The sequence below is a fragment of the Sorex araneus genome, chromosome 6 (genome assembly GCF_027595985.1).
Source record: "Sorex araneus isolate mSorAra2 chromosome 6, mSorAra2.pri, whole genome shotgun sequence".
In the NCBI taxonomy this organism is placed as follows: domain Eukaryota; kingdom Metazoa; phylum Chordata; class Mammalia; order Eulipotyphla; family Soricidae; genus Sorex; species Sorex araneus.
This window is the reverse complement of record NC_073307.1, coordinates 58,949,787-58,966,555: the sequence shown is the minus strand read 5'-3', so window position 1 is coordinate 58,966,555 and position 16,769 is coordinate 58,949,787.

The window sequence follows — 16,769 nt, the reverse complement described above, 5'->3', positions numbered from 1 at the left end:
TGGGGCTGGCAAGTTCAGACACAGCATCCGAAAGGTCCACACGGCACACAGGGGACACCCCTGGGGCAGTGGGGGTAGGGGTCACTCACAGTCCACCAGTCCTTACCACCTCCACACTGACCACCGGGCTTCTGCTCTGGGCCGGCTGCTGCCAAAGCACCCAAGGTATCCTGGGAGAACCAACAAGCTCATTCTCGCATTTAGCGGAGCTGAGTGAGCAACGTGGAAACTGCAGAGAGTAACAACCCCCCCAGCACACACACAGTGTTGGGGTGCACAGACCCCGGGCCAGCTTGGGGAAGAAACCGAGGCACAGGACGTTGCTTCTCGGAGCTCCAGAGAAGGCCCCCCCCTGGGACCAGCTGGTCTATGCCTCCCCAGCCACCTCACCCTGGCCGCTGCCATCTGCCTGGGAAGTGGGGGTCCCCAGACCGCAGTGGAGAGAGGCACCCCCGGACCCTGCCCCAGACGCCCTGATTCTTCCGGGCAGACAAGGGGCACAGCTGGTGACCGAGCACACCCACCGCTCCCAGCACCCGGGGTCCCGCCAGTACAGCCCGCAGAGAAGCTTCCCTCGGTCTCGGGCCAGGAGAAAGGAGGCTTTTTAATTAGAAGTTGTTATTAATGGGAAATGCTGCAAATTAAAACTCGGCCTCCTCCCTCTCCTCCTTCCTGGCCCACTATATTTATCTCTGATCTCAATTAAAGGGATCAGGGCCGGTGAGGGAGAGGGGGCGATGCAGCAGAGATAAAAGCTGTCAGTGGAACCAGGAACAGGGTGCTGGGAGGCTGCCAGGGCCCCCCAGACACAGCCTGGGCCCTGCATTCTCTGTTGTCCGTGGACGGACAGCCCCACCCCCCCCCGCCACCCAAGGCCCAAGGCCTCCCGAGCATCTCTGGCTCTGCAGGATCTCTCCTCCTCTCTCAGCAGGCCTCAGAGAGGGCCAGGCCCCGGAAGGACAGAGCCACAGCACCTGGATTTGGAAAACCAGGCGGGCAGGACAGCACGTGACCTCCTGCAGGACTTACTTGTTGAGGTTGGGGGGCTTTATGTTTTGGGGTTTTTTTGTTTTTTGGTTTTTGGTTTTTGTTTTTGTTTTTGTTTTTGTTTTGCTTTTTGGGTCACACCTGGCGATGCACAGGGGTTACTCCTGGCTCTTTACTCAGGAATTACCCTGGCGATGCTCAGGGGACCACATGGGATGCTGGGAATCGAACCGGGGTCAGCCGCGTGCAAGGCAAACGCCCTACCCGCTGTGCTATTGCTCCAGCCCCTTTTGTTTTATTTTTTGTTTTTTGTTTTGCTTTATGGACCACACCTGGCAATGCTCAGGAATTACTCCTGATGGTGCTCAGGCGACCCTATGGTACGCCAAGGACCAAACCCGGGTCACCCACGTGTAAGGCAAATGCCCTCTCCCCCCCCCCAACCCCGTCCTGTCGCTCCAGTCCTGCAGGATTGGTTTGTCCGTGTCCAGCCACGCCCAGGTGGGGGCCAGGGCAGTTGTCAAGCACTGGAGGCACACAGGCTTTGCACACAGAGGCTGGCTCCAACCCCGGCACCCGGTCCTGCGAGCACTGCCCGCTGCCACCCCACAACACACACAGAGTCCAAAATAAAACTCCAGGTGGGGAAAACGGTTTATTTTCCCCATCGTGGCGGTGACACCTATGTGTGTTTTCCAAATCCAGGTGCTGTGGCAAAGGCCAGAGCGGGGGTGAGAGAAACTGGGCCTAAAGCCAGCCAGCCCCTCGCTCCCTGCCTCAGTCTCCCTCCTCGGGGCGGGGCAGTGCAGAGAGCAGACAAGTCCCCCGCCAGCTCTGCTCTCAACACCGCATGCTGTGCAAGCTCCCCTCAATGCGTCAGACCCACGTGCCCACCACCAGGCACTATGGCACATTACCTGGCTTCCAGAACTTTCTAGGGAACTTTATCACAAAGCGGGGGCGGGGGGGGGGGGGCGGGGAACCTCCCGGTGGTCCAGCAGTGCCCCCTATGGGCGAGGAGACCCGGAGCAACAGATACTGCACAGCTGCACCTGACCCCAAACTTCTGCGAGGTGGCCTGGAGCAGGAGCACGAGTTCAGAATGGCCAGCGAAACCCACCCCCCGAGGGTTAAAGCCTTAGAGGGACCCTGAGCGGGATGAGGAGGCTCCACAGGGCAAACAAATCAGCCCGGTCTGACTGCCCCACGTGGCCTGCCTACACCAAGGCAGCATTTTGCTCTTCAAATCCTCCCAAGAGAGAAAGGCTGTGTGTGTGTGTGTGTGTGTGTGTGCGCGCGCGCGCGCGTGCAAGAGTGCTGGTTGGGAGAGAGGTCACTTCAGAGCTGGCCAGCTCCGGGGATGCCAAGCCTCCCCACCCCCCACCTGCAGGATGAAAGCAGCAAGTGCCAGGACCAATTTGGAAGGGGCAGTGCCACCCACCCCCGCCGGGGGGCATATGGGAAGGACCTCTGCGGCCTCTCCTGGTCCCGAAGTCTGGGAGGTGCAGGTGACTCCCCTTTGGGGACCGCGTGCCATTTCCCCTGGGCTGCAGGAAGCCTTGCCCTTAGGCCCCCGCCCCCTGCTGCCCTGCCCACCAACTTCCCCGGCCTTGCCTGCCCCCTGCTGGAGCCAGGCTGAAACTCCCCCATGTCCCTCTGGCCCCAGCTCTCCCGCCGCCTTCGGCCACTCAGAGCCCTGCCAGCAATGAGCACGGATCCGCACCCCGGGGGAGCGAGAGGGGGGGCCCAACTGCTCCCAGACCCCACTCGAATGATCTCCAGCGCGATCACTCTGGCTCGTGCGGGAGATTCCAGGGCCGCGGGCTCCCTTTCCCAGAAGAGGCGCGGAGAGACAGGAGGCGGCTCCTGGCTGGCAGGCAGCGGGAGCCCCCGGCAACGCTGCCTCCTTCCTCCTTCCCTCGGAAATGACCTCACCTGACGGCCTGTGTCTAGAGTCTGTGCCAACTACTGACGCCCAGTGAGAAAACGGGGATTTCATTTCTGTCTTTGTTCCCCGCCCAGCCTGGCTGCCCTCAGCCGGCTCCCGCCGCCCCGCACAGCTGCTGTGGCCAAGGCCAGCTGGGGAGGGGCAAGGCTCTGGTCCTGGGGGTCATCCCAGCCATGGGTCTGCAGCTGCCGCCACCCTCCTTCCTGCCTTCATTCCTTATTGATGGCGAAGATTTGCTGAGCGGCCAGGTAGGCACTGCCGATGTATTAATTTGCCAAATCCTGAAGCAGCCCCGTAAGACAGATGCTATTATTAAGGCACTTTTACAGGAAGGGAAATGAACGTTCCGGAGACGCTCCATAAATCACCCCCAAATCACAGAACTGCTCAGGATTCGGCTGGGGGCCCAAAGCCAGCACCAAGACAGGGAGGCAGGAAGGAGGGGCACTGGGCCTGGGGAGGCCCTCCCACTGACCATGACCCTCCCACTGACCACGACCCTCCCACTGACCACAACCCTCCCACCGACCATGACCCTCCCACTGACCATGACCTTCCCATGACCACGACCTCCCCACTAACCACAATATTCCGTTGACCACGACAATGATCTACCCTCCCACTGACCAACACCCTCCCATCAACCACGACCCTTCCCACTGACCACAACACTGACCACAGTCTTCCCTTTCACCACAATGTTCCCACTGACCATGATGCTGACCGTGACTCTCCAACTGGCCATGACCTACACACTGGTCACGACCCCCCACTGACGAAGATCCTTCCCATTGACCGTGACTCGGATCACAACCCTCCCACTGACCATGGCCCAGCGGCACTGGGGACTCTGGTGATAAGCACAGTAGGGGATGCTGGGTCCACCTGTGGTCTGCACGATGGAGCCCAGGGTACCAGAGGGCCCTCGGCAGGGGTCGTGGGGTCTCCGGTGTGAGGTGGTGGCAGCAGTGGCAGCTCTGCAGGTCAGGGGCACCCCGGGGCCAGGCCCTCTCTGCGCACCCCCACCAGGCCGCCAGCCTCGTTCTCACCACACGACTCCCAGGAGATCCGAAAACAAGCTCTCACGGACTGATTTACATTTTAAATGTAATTTGATATTATAATGTGTTAAAACATGCATGCCTTACTTTTTTAATTAAAAATATCAGGATTTTTTTTTTCAAAAACTGGAAACCGAGATTTATGCACAAATACACTCATTTCAGAACAGAGGGAATCACACAGCATTGCTCTGGGTGTTTTCACGTGAAAACAAACAACTATTGTTTTTCCGTTTGTTTGTTTTTTAGAAAATACACTGTTTGGGGCCCCACGACAGCACAGCAGGAAGGCGTTTGCCTCACATGCAGCCAACCCAGGCTCCATCTCCAATATCCCATTTGGTCCCCCGAGCACCGCCACGAGCGGGCCCTGAGCCAGGAGTAACCCCTGAACATCACTGGACATGGCCCAGAATCAAAAACAGAAAATAGGTTGCAGGATGTCTGCAGAGTTACTGGGCAGAGGGGCCTCAGTGAGAAAGAACCCCAGGTGGGGTCTGCACGCCCACAGTCCAGGCCTGGCCTCAGGAACAGCAGATCCAGCCATGAGGAGTGGGGCTGAGGCCGCCTCAGTCCCTCCTGGCCCAGATCATGACTCGGAAGGGCAGGATCTTCCTGGGCCCAGGAAGGGAGGCCTCTGTGCAGCCTGGAGGGCTGCCTGGAAGAGGCTGTGGGCTGGAGATTGCCCAATACACAGCAGGAGCAGTCACTGGAGGTAGCAGAGGACTCGGTGCCAGCAGGCCAACACAGTGGGCCCGACCCGGCCCCAGACCTCGCGTTTCAAGCAGGAGGCAACCGCTGACCCTGAATGGACGCTCCGGTGGGTGGCACAGAACCGGCAGCCAGAGCCTGGTGATCAGGCGGGCCTGCCCACACCAGCCCCCTCCCGCCATGCTGTGCCCACCTCATACCTCACCCGCAGACTCCACACAGGCCGCCACTCAGTGCTCAGGAGCTCCGCCTCCTCCTGTGTGCTCTCTGTGAAACGGGACGGTGACCTTGAGACCCAGGGCCGTGACCTCACGGCAGCAGGGGAGGGGGCAATGGTCACAGTGGGGCAGGGGTGCCGACGCATCCTCTCATCTCCCCATTCCCACGGGGTGAAACCCCCACGAACGCCCAGACGTGCTTCAGTGTTTGATGGCTCCCCCTCCTGCTCCGGCTCTCTCACACAGACCACACACACACACACACACACACACACTTTCAAACGCACACACAGACACACATGCAAGGGCGCACTCATACCCACGCACATTCCAGCCCACAAATCCTATGTGATGCCAAGTCCTCGGGCCACCCCCAGCCCAGGGCCTTAGACAGATGAGGAGAGGCCAGAGCCACAGTGCAGCCGGGAGGGCACCCCTGGGGTCCCCCAGCCCCGCCAGGAGTGACCCCCGAGTGCAGAGCCAGGAGTCAGCCCTGAGCATCGCTGCAGGTGGCCCTGATACAAACAGATAAAGCCCCTGGAATCGTTGACTCCATCTGGAGTGTACGTGGGGGTAAACCGAGGCAGCTGTGAGAGGGGCTGCCACCCCACTCGGGAACAGGGCGCCTGACTCAGAGAGCGAGAAGGGGGCCCCAGGAGCCTCCTCACAAACAGCGTACCCCTCCCGCCTTCCTGTCGCTGCTGGCATTTCCCTGCTTCTTCCCACGAAAGGAAGGCGGCGTCGCCATAGCGCTGGGAGAGGGACAGGCAGACGCCGCGGGGGAAAGCCTCAGAGGCTGCGGGTCCCGGCCGGCCGGCCACTGGGCGACTTGCTCCCAGCTCACTGCCCACACGTGAGGAGACTGCGCGGGCCATGAATGGCCGCGGCGAAGGGCTCAGGCCACGAGCTGCTGAGTCCCTGCGGCCACAAACACAAACGTGCTCACAGAGGCGGTCACACCGCTGTCGGGAGGACACGCAAGGGAGCAGGTGGGACACACAGAGGCAGGAGAGGAGAGAGGGTGAGCCAGGAACAGCAGGACACACACACACACACACACATACACACACACACACACTCACACACTCATACTTGCTCACATATACTCACACACACTCAAACACACTCACTCACATACACACACTCACACTCACATACTCACGCAGTCACACACACTCACACTCACACGCATACACTCACATATAGTCTCACATGCAAACACACACTCACACACTCACACACACTCACACTCACTCACACACACACTCACACGCACACAAACACACACACATATACTCTCATGCACACATACACTCATACACACAGACTCACACAGAGCTAAGGGCACGGCTCTCACCGGGTGTGTCTCTAAGCTGGGTCTCTGTGCCGGGTTTCGAACCCAAGCCTTGAAACTGACCAGCTCCTTTCTGTCCACAGTGCAGGTCTGAGTCGTGGACAATGATGTCTCCGCTCTCCCTTTCCTAGAGAGAACCGTGCAGGGCCTGGGGTGGGATGGGGTCTTGAGTGTGTGTTTGTGACAGGCCACAAGTCCCCAGGGGCTACTGAGGCTGCTGGCCGGAGGAGGGTTGGGGGTCTGTGCCCACTGGGGGTGCTCGCCAGAGGCTGCAGGTGCCACCCCTGTTGGGAGCCCCCACACCGTGTGGGGTTTGCCCAGTATCCAGACCCCGTGAGTGAGTGAAGGGATTCAGCCTGCAGTGTGGGCAGGGGGGCGGGCTGGCGTGGGGCCCCAAACAGCAGCTGTCAGGTGGGGTCTGGGATGTCACTCACTGCCCCCGGCGGTCCTGAGCAGAGGGAAGCTCCCTCCTGGGGGAGCTGGGGCCAGCAGCCTCCCTGCCTCTTTGGTCCTCCCCCTCCGCCTCAGATGCGGCCCAGGAGAGGGGAGAGGAGGGGAAAGGGCCTGGCGGGGAGGAGGGAGAGGAAGATGACGCAGCTGGGGAGGACCAGCCACCCCCAGCCCCTCCGCACCCCTCGCCACCCCCACCAGTGACTCAGGCTCACCTCCCCCAGTCTGCGTCAGCAGCATGGAGCTGCTGCACGGTGACATTTGTAAATTCTCTCCCGCAAGCCTGGCACCCGCGACTGGCCCAGACACTCCCGGGCTGCTGGGGCGGGCAGGGCCAGGCTGCACAGGGGCCTGGGAGCCCCCCCCACACACCGCCTGCCTTCTTTCTTGGGAGGAGGCTGGGAGGGAACGTAAGGCCGACATGGCGTTGGGGACCTGGCATGCCCGCACACAAAGCCTATGCCCTGCCAAGGGGCCGGCCCTGGGCTCCCCTGCTTCCCTCCCTTCCTTTCCCCTTCCAGGAAACAGACCAGGAGGGGCTGTCAGGGAAGGGGGTGTCGGAGCGCCCTTGGGAGCATTTGCAGCTAGTCATACTCTCAACTTCCTGGCAAGAGCTGGACTTTGGCAACAGGTGGGGGGGGAGGCTGGAGTCACTTGTTTGCCCCCTTAGGAGAAATGGAAGCGCACCACCCCCCAGGTCTGTCGCCACCCAGTGCCCACCCTGCCCGTGTCCCTCTGGACACGTGCAGGGGGCTGGGCCCAATGTGCCTGTCCCGAGAACCTTGACTCCTGCTCCCAGAGGCATTACTGCTGGCACCACCAACAACCCACGAGAGTCAGGGGGAGGCAGAGGCTCCACCCACACCCCACGAGGGGTGGGGGAGGCAGAAGCTCCACCCACACCCCACAAAGGGTGGGGCGAGGTCAAGGCCCCATCCACACAAGGGGCGGGGTGATGCGTAGACTCCGCCCCTGGGGATGTCAGGCCTTCCCTTCCCCCCAACCAAGCGGCCAGTTTCCTAATTCCAGTCCCCTACCCTGATGGCCAGATCCTGCCTCAAGCCCAGAAATGAACTCCAAGCCTGACCCTTCCCTGATGCCTCAGTCTCCCCTGTCCACCAGCCCTCTGGTCGGAAACCAAGTGGGCTTCTGTGCTAGGAAGCTGAGGGGGTCCCCGCTGGGAACCCCCGGAGCTGGAAGCCTCAAAAGGGTAAACCTCATTTTCTCCCAAAGGCATTTCCCCCCAGCGAACTTGGAGAGCTGTTGAGGGGGGAGGTGAGCGCCAGTTGTGGGGGTCCACCTGTCAGCGCGCCAGGACGGGGAGGCTGGTTTTAATTACGCTGAAGATTTCGCCTTCTTATGCAGAGGCATAATCAATGATCTTATTTAAAGGCATTACGATAATGCGTGTGTAAAACTCGCACCGACTAATTATAGGAGAATGTTTGGAGTGGAAATGCCAGCTTGTCAGCCCGGATGGCTCGAGCTCGGATTAGCATTCACAGGAGGGAAGGGAGTGCTGACTGAAGCAGCCTCCACTCCACCTCCCGGAGACGGGTCTGCAGGGCCCAGGAAGAGGACGGGGTGCTGACCGCCAGCGGGGACGTCCAGCATCTCACCTCCCTGACACGGCACCTCCCGTCCAGCAGAAACCAGAGACCCATCACAGGACACGGGCCCAAGGTGGCGACCAGAGGGGCTGGGCAGATGCAGGCCCTGGGGTGTTGGGAACCCCCCAGGAGCTCTGGCTGTGAGGCAGCGCGCTGGCCCCCTCTGCTTGGCCCGTGCTCCAACAGGACTCGGAACTCCCCCAAGACCCGGGCTCCATTAAGGAGCTGATTAAAATTTGATGGTCCCATTTAACACCTATTAGCAAACACGGGCCCTCCTGCCAGTGCGGGAGTGGGGGCGAGCCTTAGGCGGCCCCCAGCGCCCCCGGCAGCGCCTCGCCTGCCAAGGCAGCAACCATTAGGTGGGGGAGAGAGAAGGTGCAGAGCTGGGGCGGAAGGGCTGGGTGCAGAGCAAGGCCGTGGGCCAAAGATGGAACTGGCCTAGGCTGGGCCATGGGCTTAACTCTGCTGCCCACTGTCCCCCCACCAGGCCAGCACCTCCGGAACCCATGCAATAGTTGGGAAGGGTGCTCTGGGGAAACCCCTCGGGTCTCTCTGGGGCAGGAACAGGCAGGAGAGAAGCCCTCAGCAGGGTGGAGCGAGGGCAAGGTGGCACCCCAACTCAGCAGAAACCGCACCCGTCATGTGCTTGGCGGAGACCCCCACCTCTGCCTGCACACCAGCCCAGGGGAGGGCGTGAGCGAGGATGGGGGTCCCGGATTCCTTCACAACAGTCCCCGGAGAGTCAGCTGCGTGGGGGGGTTCTGGCGGCGTTTGTCTAAGAAATTCCTGAGCCTCTCACGTTGCCTAATTACTTATCACAATATCGGGAAGCACCTCCCATGCTTGTTGTCGCACTGATGGCGCAGGAGAAGCTGCACCTCACCTGCATGGGTGCGGGGACACATCACCCGGGCGGGGGCCCAGTCAGGGCATGCCTGAGTCCCCAGGTCCCCAAGCCCTCGCACTGCACCTCCCCCCTCCCCCCAACCCAGTTCCCAGGGCCTGAAGCTCATGGGGGCCCATGAAACAGCATATGCAATGGCCTGGCTGGCCTGGGGCGAGTGGATCTCATTACAGCCCCGTCACCTGGGGGCAGGCAGAGCCAGAGGCGCTGACAGGCCGAGCCAGCAGGGAGGGCAACATCAGAGCAGGGGGAAGTGTGGCCCCCACCCCTTCTACCCCCACCCCCTCCAGCCAAGTGCCCAGGGGGAAGTGTGGCCCCCACCCCTTCTACCCCCGCCCCCCCAGCCAAGTGCCCAGGGGGAAGTGTGGCCCCCACCCCTTCTACCCCCGCCCCCCCAGCCAAGTGCCCAGGGGGAAGTGTGGCCCCCACCCCTTCTACCCCCGCCCCCCCCCCAGCCAAGTGCCCAGGGGGAAGTGTGGCCCCCACCCCTTCTACCCCCGCCCCCCCCCAGCCAAGTGCCCAGGGGGAAGTGTGCCCCCCCTCCAGCACCTGGAGCTGGCCCCAGTGGGGGCGGGGTGACCACAGAATGGGGCCCAGGGGCGAGGGAGACTGGTGGTCAGTGGGAGCAAAAGCACAGGCAGCTGGGCAGTCCAAGGGCTCTCGCTGGACCGGTCAGGATTCTGTCCACCAGATCACAGATCCTCTGTCCACCCAGTCGCAGCCCCGAGGCCGCCTCCGTCCATCTGGTCCCCCCTGCTGCATCTCAAGAAGGGTGCACCTCTCTTCCCGGGAGCCCCCCGAGGCCTCGCGTGAGCTGGGACACGGGATTTCCTGGGAGCTGCCGGTCTCCAGCCCCGAGGTGGCCCAGGAGAGCACCCAGCCCCCAGGCGCGGCAGATGTGCAGACGTGCCCGAGGCCAAGCCCCTCCCTCGAGGCCAGAGAGAGGTGGGGGCCACATGGGCACCAGTCCAGGCCCTCTGGGCCATACGGGCCCCCACACCACCAGGCACTCTGCGCGGCCATTGTGTGAGAAGGCAGAGGCGGGCACACCGGGGCCACCTCTGAGGACGCAGAGATGAGACGGGACAGTCAAACCTTCCCAGGCCGCCAAAAGGGATTTGCCTCCCTGGCAGCAGCTGCAAACGTCTCACAGTCGGGCAGAAACCACCCCACAGGTTCTAGAAGCTTCTCAGCCAGGATGGCGGGTTGGCTGTGGGCCTCCTGCACTCCTGTTTCCCCGGTCCCGCACTCTCCCCACCCGCCTCCCCAAGGCTCCTTAGAACACCAGAGATGCGGCCACCACAGCCACCACAGCCCACAAACGTCCCCATGAGGCCAACCCTGGCTGCTCCTGCACCCGGCTACTATGCCCTCCTGGGCCTCTACTTACACACACACACACACACACACACACACACACACACACACACACACCAGACTTTCCTTGAGGTCTCGGGGACCCCTGGCCCCACCCAGAGTCACTGCCCCCCTAACTGTCTGTGCCAAGTGTACACTGCTGGGGGGGGGGGTGTTCCAGAGTTCCAGAACCTGCATGCCCTCCAGTCTGGACAAGGCCAGAAAGGTGCTGCCAGAAGGTTCCGGGGTCCTTGGGAAGCTCCTCCCTTCTCCCTGCAGTTCAGCTCAGGGCCCGCTGGCACCGGCTGGAACCATTTCCGGGGCCATGTAAACCTGCTTTAACTCAGGCAGCCCCACAGGGCTGGAAGCCCACAGTGCAATTACGGGGCTCTCTCAGGGCTTTGCCCCCCCCCCCCCCGCAGCCAGGGTGGTGCTGGGCCAGGAGGGGGCGGGGAGGAGAGGCCTCCCAGTAAGGCTGCGGCGCCAACCTGGTCGGCCAGAGAGCCAAGCCTGGGTTCCGAGGCTCAGAGACGGGCAGGTCCTGGGGTGCAGCCCTGTGGGAACGGGGGCCCCTAGGCAGCAGCTCTGCGGCTGGGAGGGAGTCAGGCTCGGCCCACCTGGCACTTCCAGGGGTCCTGAGCCAGACAGACAGGGGCGGGTGGGGGCGGGATGGGAAGCAGGGCGCCCCAGGGTGGTCCCTGGCCTGAAGCCACAGGGGTCCCTGCTGGGGGCCTCAGGCACTTCCCCGCACTTCCCAGGGGGAAACACAGAGGTGTGAGCTGGGTGGGGGACAGTGGGAGGCCAGCGTTCTTCTCCCGCTGCCCAGTGCGCAGGAAGCTCTGGCGGGGACCCAGGGAACGCACAGTGCTCACAGAAAGCCCATCAGTAACCTCTGACAGGGCCGAGCCAGAGGGAGCCAGGGCGGCGGCGTGGACAGGAGCTGGGAGCAGGGGTGAGGCAGAAACCTCTGCTGGAGGGTTTCTGCCCCCACCCGCCACAGGAACTGCTGTCCCAGAGACGGAGGGGGGCAGGGGGGATTGGGCGGGGCTCGCCGTGTTGACTGCTCCTCTCCTCTGGGGGCCGCAGAAGTCTGCCTGGAGACTCGGTTTCCCTCTAGGGAGAGTGGGCACCCCACGTGCTCTCCTCTGCGGGTCCCCTCAGTAACCAGACACAGCAAGTCCAGGCTGATGCCCACCGCGGAAGGGCACAGATGACTCCACTGTCCATCTCTGGAACAGACAAACAAGGCAGGAGGGGGTGGGTGCGGGCGGGGTACCCCAAGGTCCTCCCAAACCATGGCCATCAGGAGGGAAGGAGGTGCAGTGCTTCCAGAGGGGAGAAGGCAGGTGCCCAGTGGGCCCGGTGCCCCAGTACAGAACCCTGACCCTGAGCCCAGAATACAGACACAGCCCCGATCCCCCAGAAAACCAGGTGGGTTCTTTACAATGTGGAAATAGCAGCCTCAGTGCACATGCGCGCGCACACACACACACACACACACATCCTCATACACACATACATACACACACATATACTCACACACACTCAAATAGACAACTCTCACACACTCATACACATATACACATTCACACATACTCATATCCTCACCCATACACACTCATACACACACATACACAGTCACACACTCACATACACTCATACACTCATATACATTCACACACTCACACTACAGTCATACACTCAAACACAGTTACATATACTCACATACGTTCCATACCCTCACACACATATACACTCACATGCACATACACACAATGACACATTCATATTCACACTCACATACACACTCATTCACATTCACACAGTCACACATTTAAACACGCCATTTCAGATACACATACATACACGTACGTACACTCACACACACCCATCTGGCTGTCACCTGCTCCAGCTCTCCACCATCTACCACCCGCTGTGGCTGGCATCGGGAGTGACCGTCATCTGATCCAGGGACAAGGGGACAGGACATGGTGCCCACAGCTAAAGGGGGCTGACTGACTCCTCACTCAGAGCCCTCAGCTCCCCGGGACAAAGGCCCAGCACACTGACCATAGGGATCTGCCTGAGTGGACGCCAAGCTGTGTGAGTGGATGGAGCTGTGTGTTGCGTGATTGAGCAGAACTCTGTGTGAGTGGACAGAGCACTGTGTGAGTGGACGAAGCGCTGTGAGTGGACGGAGTGCTGTGGGTGCACACCAAACTGTGTGAATGACTGGAACTGTGTGAGTGAATGGAGAGCTGTGAGTGTGAGTGGACAGAGAACTGTGAGTGGACACTGAGATTCCTGTGTGAGTGGACGGAGAGCTGTGTGAGTGGACAGAGGTCTGTGTGTGAGTGGGCGGAGCTCTGTGTGTGGACACTTTTCTATTTGTTTTTGTGTGGAGTCACACCTAGCGGTGCTCTGGGCTTGCTCCTGGCTCTGCTCTCAGGGATCACTTCCTGCAGTGCTTGGGGGACCCTATAGGATGCTGGGAATCAAACCTGGGTCAGCCAAGCGCCAGGCAAACGCTCTCCCCACGGTCCTGTCGCTCTGGCCCCGGCCCCAGGCCCTGACTCTCAAACCCAGGGACTTCCAGGTCAACTTCCGTGGCAGTTTCCGGCCAGGCCGGGCCTGACTTCCAGGAGCAGCTCCTGGAGCTCTCCCTGCCCCCCCCCCAAGCTCTCCCCTGTCTCACGCTCTCTCCTCTCTCTCCCTCCTCCCCTCCCTGCTACTGCCACTCAGGGGTGTGTAAAGACCGACCCACCTTCCCTGACGGTTCCGAGGGTGCTCAGCTGGTCCCAGTCCCACCCCCCTCCCCCCACGCCACCGCCAAGTGGAGCTAAAAAGAGCCTCCCACTGTGTAAGTCTGAGCAATCTCGCAAATGGCTCCAAATGCCTGGCAGTGCCAGCAGAAGCTACGGCGCTCTCCCCAGCCCGCGCCCACCCAGAACGGATCAGGTCCGTGTTTACAAGCCCAGATGCACGCGGCTCCCCACGCCCACTCACGGCCCAGCTGTCCTTCCCCAGAACTCCGAGCCGGGAGACTCCGGTGGGTCCCTACCAGCTGCTGCCTCTCCCCAGCTACTCACAGCCAGAGAAGGAGCACCCCAGGGCCCGCCCCTAACACTGGGACTGCAGGGACCAAGGCTGGGGGGCTCAGGCAGCTGCACACAGAGTAGGGCAGGGGCAGCAACCGTGCCTGGGAGAGGGAGCCGGATTGCGCACCAGCCCAGGCACTTTCTGCCTCTCTGCCGCGCTCGGCCTGTGTACAGGTACACGTGTGTGTGCGTGTGCGTGTGTGTGTATAGGGGGTACACACAGAGACACACAGAGACACAAAGACACACACGAAAACACACACAGAGACACACAAACACAGACAGAAATACAACACACACAAACACAAAAACACAGAGAGACACACTGAGACACACATAAACACAGGCACACACACACAGAGACACTCACAAAGGAACATGCACTGAGACATACAAACACACACGGCGACATACACACAAACACACACAGGGACACACAAACACACACAGCCAGCACCAGCGTCCAGGGCCAGCCAGGCCTCCCAGGCCGTGTCGGGGACCAGGTGGGCAGCACACAATGGGGGGAACTAAGCTGCCCACAACCCAGGAGCCTCTCAAACGGCTGGGCCTGGCCCCCTTCCACCCGCAGCACAGTGACCTGAGGCCCCGCGCTGGGCCCCTCCCCAGAGTGTCTGGGCAGCTCTGGGGGCCCAAGAACCTGCATTTCCCACTTGCTGCGTTTCCCCCCAGCTGGGCTGCACCCCAGCTCAGCTGAGCCAGGCCTGCTGGGAGTCCAGTGAGGGGACGAAATCGAGGTGGCCAGAGGGTCCCGCAGCTGCAGGGAGAGACAGCCGGAAACCCGGAGCAAAGACGGCAGCAGCCAAGTACAGAAAAGTGGCGGGGGGCGGTGAGACAGGACAGCGGGAGGGCCTGGCCATGCACGCGGCCAGCCCGGGGTTCACCGCCAGCACCCCACAGGGGCCGTGCCCTGCCTGTCCCGCTCGCTAGAGGCAGGCATGGGTGGGCTTCTGCCTGAAATACTGGACAGCTGGTGGGGGAGCCACGGGGTCCCGGCATACCCTCACGCGCCAGCTTGCACATCCCCAGACAAAGGCAGCTTTCCCTCCAGAACTTCTGGGTTTAGGTGTGAGCCGGCGTGGGTTCAGGGCACCGGATATAGGAGAATCCCCACCCCCACCATCAGCTGCGGCAGGGCCACGCCCTCTGGGTTCCGCTGGGGAGAGTGGTGGGACCACCCTCCTCTGCTCCAGGGACGGTGGAAGCCCCCTCCCAGCCCCCAGAGTGGCTTTGCTAGCAGCAACAAAGAAATCTTGGGGGGGGGGGGTCAGAGCAACAGGACAGCGGGGAGAGCCTTGCCCTGCACGTGGGCCGAGTTTGATTCCCTGACTCCCCGTAGGGCCCCCTGAGCCCTGCCAGGAGTGATCCCAAGTGCAGAGCCAGGACTAAGCCCTGAGCACCATCAGTGTGACCCCAAGGTCAAAACAAAGAAGGAAAGGCAAGAAGCCCGTTTGGGCGCAGCCAGGCGAGCAGAGCCCGGCGGCCCACCGAGGCGGCTGCAGCTAAGTCTCATGCGGGCCAGCCACCGCCTTCAGGGGGTCTCCTGCTTCTCCAGCCCCTTGGTTTTCGCGGGAAGATGGAGCCAGGGGCCTGCCGGAGAGGGGTTGCCCAGCCCCATTTTTGGCCTCCCCAGGACAGTAAGGTCCACTCATTCACGGGGCCACACTTGGAATTCCGGGGCAGAGGACACGCCGGTGAGGATGTGCATGCTCTCTCCCGCGTCCCTCCCGAGCCAAACCCACACCTCCCTCTCCTTTCCCGGCTGTCTGGAACTCCGCTGGGCCGGTACTGACCCTGCCCCCTGACCTACTGACCTCCTTTCCCGGGGCCGACACGGTGCTTACTGCCCGGGCACCCTCTAGAAAGTTCCATGCGGGGCCTCTGGCGGGACCTGCTACTCACCAGGAGTGGTGCTCTGCGCTGCTCTGCCCTCCCTTATCTGCGAGGATCTGCCTGCTGAGAGCATTAGGCTGGCGACACCACCCCCCCCACACACCCCTGTGCCAGGCGGCTCGGGGCCATGAACCCCCATCAGCCCTCGTTAGTCCTCATTACCCGCCCGACCCAGACAGCCGGCCTCCATGCAGGGGCCCTGGGCGTTCTATTTTGAGAGGGATCCTCAGCCAGCTCAGAAAATCAAGTTATCCCCTGATGTCCTGGGTGGCAGGGCCTGGGGGGGAGGGGGAGAAGAGGGGACAGGCCCCAAGGCGGCCCCCCGAGGCTCAGCCGCAGCCCTAGGCTCTCATACCCACACTCACTGGAAGAAGCACCCTGGTCCCCGAGGGGGCTCCCAGGGGCGAGAGGCCCCATCACGGCCCACCTGCAGCTTCCAGCACAGTGACCGGGCAAGGCTGCCAGCGAGGCCCTGGGGGCAGGGGGGAGGGGGAGCGCTGCCTCGCGCCACGCCTGCACTAGGCTGGAAATAAATAAATCTGGGCTCTGAAACACACATATATACATGTGTGATTAGGTGTAGGTGCCCCTGGCCCAGTTGTGCCCATGCACATACATGTAAGTGCCTGTACTCATGTACCCACACGTGCAAACACATATTCACAAAAACATATCTATTCACATGCATGCATACACGTGAACTCACAGACCCACACACAGAACACACATACATCTGTGCACATATGATTGCATGTACATGCCTTCACACTCCATATCCATGCAGGTGCGCACACACACCGGCCCCTACACCTGCAGCGGGAGGCCAGAGCCCGGCTCCCTGACCCCTCAGTGGCCCTGGACAGCTCTGGGAAATTCTCCGACTCCCATGAAATTCTCAGAGGCATGCAGCTCTCTGAGTGCAGAGCCAGTAGTAAGCCCTGAGCATCACCTGGTGTGCCCACCCCCCACACACAAAAAAAAGTGATCACACTAAATACACACACACACACACACACAAAACCCAGCCTTGGTCCTGAAACCACAAACAGAACCCTACAGAGAGAAAGCCCCATGGAAGTGACTGGAATGGAACCCCAGATATGAGCCTCTCTCCTTGATGTGGATCAGCCACGCCCAGCAGGAAAATGAGGGCCATGC